We start from the raw sequence: 3,256 nt of genomic DNA on the forward strand, positions 1-3,256 counted from the left end.
TATATATATATATTGTATTTGCAACCCTAAGGGGATGTACTGTTTTCAATAAATCTAAAATCCACCGCCACTCATTACTTCCGACGTAGACATATTGTTGAACCTCGTTAAATCCTTGTATTTTTTCTTGATTGTTTGGTTCTTGATTCTTGCGTTTATTATGCTCTAATTTCTCACCACATCCTTGAAAATTTTTATTGTAAGAAGTAGCGGACAATCCCAATGTCCCAAACGTGCAATCACAGAAGGTCACATCATCTTACATCATCATACAGATGAATATGTGCCAATGTGACTTCCTGTGATTGGATTTGCGGATGACATAATATTTTCTCCCCGAATAGATTCTTAAAGTATAGCTCTTAAGATCCTTATAGAATTGGTGCTATCTTGTATGTTAGGCCACCTCACCTCTCTCATGGAGTATCGAATATGCTTGCCTTTCTAAACAAGCGATTTGGTGACGATCACCATTCTCTTCTTTTCTCTCCCACAACAATTATTCTTTTTTTTTTCTATTATTTTCCTCAACATTTTTGGAGAGTAGTATTAAAGCTTTTGAGCTTTCATCTCCTTGTTATGGAACAGAACAGTCCTGCATTGGCTTTCAGATCTTTGAATCTTGACCGTCCCATAGAGATCAAGCGGTGGTGATTTGTTCGCCAGTTTCTGATCAATGGCCTCTGTGTTTGAGCATCTCCTTTCTTAAAAGATTAGGTGAAGTCCTGATAGAGGCTGGCACATGAGCAGAGTTATCTGGGAACAGGAATAATATCCTTAATTATTCTCATTGCTTTTAGTTTTATTTTTATTTTTTATTTTTTTTCTGTGAGCTAATTAATTTGTTAAAAAATAGAACTCATATATTTGTTTTTACCCAATTTATTTAATCATTTTTTATACATTCTTATTATTTGAACTTGTTTTTTTTTATTATTTTTAATAAATAATTCTCTTTTTAATATTATCTTTTCTGAATCTTTTTTTTTTTTTTTGTCATAGATGTGATTTTATATTTCCCCTTTTTATATCTCCTAATTTAATTATGAACATCATTTTTATCGTCTGCCCTCTACATAGTTATAATCCTTATTTTCTAATTTATTATTCAGCATAATACTTTTGATTTGTTTGTTTTGAAGGAAACATTTCAAGTAGGTGAACAACAAACTAGGCCAACCCGTCTATATAGAAATGAAGAAAATATTTCGTTCGGATACTGCATATCCGAACGGCCAACCACTGGTGGAAACGTCGTTGTACACATCATCGGCAGACAACGTGACCGCCGGCGGTTGGTCTTATGGACGTGCGAACGTCCGAACGGAATTTGTTGCAAAGCCAAACATGGGAATCACAACCTTAAGCAAACCAAAAAATAAAGATATTGTTGCAAAGCCAAAACATTAAGATAGGCTCACGAATGTGTTCTTTACTTTCTTAGATCATTTAAGTTTTCATTTAGTGATGATGTTGATAAATCTAGAGGTGTAAGGGTCTGTTTGGGGCAGCTGCAGCTTATCCAGCTTCTGCTGATAAGCAGCTTATCCTGATAATCTGCTGATGAGCAGCTGATCCGGATAAGCTGTCTGGCTGTTTGGTTGGCGCTTATGGAAAACAGCTGATTGTGATAAATTGACCATTTTGCCCTTGTTCTGAATAAGCAGTTTAACTGTTTGGTTAGTGCGTTTTGTAAACAGCTTATTTGGAAGTTTTTTTTCTTTAAATGTATAATCTGTGCAGCAGAATCTATTCTTCTCTAAACAAAATTAAAGATAAATATTCAGACAAGAAAATACCAAAAAGTTGAGTTATATTCATATAACTACAGCATATCTGATCATATAAAACGAACATGTTACATACAAAAGTCAAACGCACATGTACATACTACTACAGAGTATAATAGGAGCCCATAAAGAAGAAAAAATAACATGTTAAAATGATAAGTAGAAATATGATAATGTTGACTTTATAATGTAGCAACATATCACGACCCATGCCACCTGCATCTGACACTCCAAAACCCTGAGCAAACTTGTCCAACTGCGATATTCTAGAAACTGAAGAACTTGAACCGCATGTGGCGTTCTCTTGTTGTGGCACTGTTGAAATCCTAGCAGTAGTGTCCAATTGGGAGCACGTAGAAATAGTTCCACTGTCGGCCCACCTGAAGAATTTGCAGTCGTCCGGTCCTTGTCCCCACCGCGGGCACCTGTAGAATTGTCGTCCGTAACTATGTCTCTGTCGCGATGTTAAAAGCAATGACGGTAGTCCACATCGACACATCATTTGTCCCGACTTTCCTGAATATCTCGAGCTCATTGTCCTGCAATTATGTTAAAAAGCGTTAATCACTCAAAAATTTGAGGGCAAAAAAAAAAAAACATGTAAAGCTCTAAATAAAAAAAGAAGGAAAGAGAACGTCTCCCTGTATTCCAACTTCAAAACAGATATCCTCAAGGGATACACACCTTCATTCAACGCTTCGGCATCAATCCTGAATATCATAAACCAGATTGGGAATCTAAAAAAAAAATTAAGGAAAATTTGCAAACATGCCTTTAAATTCTTCGAGCATGTTATAAAAGGTCACACGAGAGAAACCATCCACCCTTACCTATGCTCGGCTCGTTTTAAGTCCAAATAAACAAATTATATATATATATATATATATATAATGAATCCAGGGGCTGAACGGACCTCTTTTTAAAGGGTATAAATTATCTCCCTAGGTCGAACATGAGAATAGCTAAGGCAACGAAAAATAAAATGATATTTTATAAGGGTTAAAAGTGATATTTCAAGGAATGGTACAAGTTCAAATCTAACAGCCTCGCCCCTGTTAGATTTGTTTCATGAGACAGAAATCAATAAACTAAGGTATCCTTTTGTAAGATTCTACTTAAATTAAGTTGTGAAGCTATTGTTGAAAAGTTGCTTCATGAAGCAACTTCAAAAGCTTGTTTAAAAACAGAATTATCAAAGAAAAACTTCAGATTTAAAGCTTCTACAATTTCTGGCACTTTGAAGCTTTTATCGAGCAAGGTTTATCACCCTGCAACGCATATCCTATCTCCAATGATGAGAAGAAGCAACTAATATCATAAACCAGTCCATACATAAAAAGCAAATAAATAAAAAAGTAGGTAATAACAACAAAACTAAATCCAAACCATCATTCTCCAGAAGAACCACAGTATACGAAATTTGGAGTTAGCTTTTCTTTTTCCATCATCACATGCAGATTACATAG

The sequence above is a fragment of the Phalaenopsis equestris genome, unplaced genomic scaffold (assembly GCF_001263595.1).
Source record: "Phalaenopsis equestris unplaced genomic scaffold, ASM126359v1 Scaffold000054, whole genome shotgun sequence".
NCBI classification, from domain to species: Eukaryota; Viridiplantae; Streptophyta; class Magnoliopsida; order Asparagales; family Orchidaceae; genus Phalaenopsis; species Phalaenopsis equestris.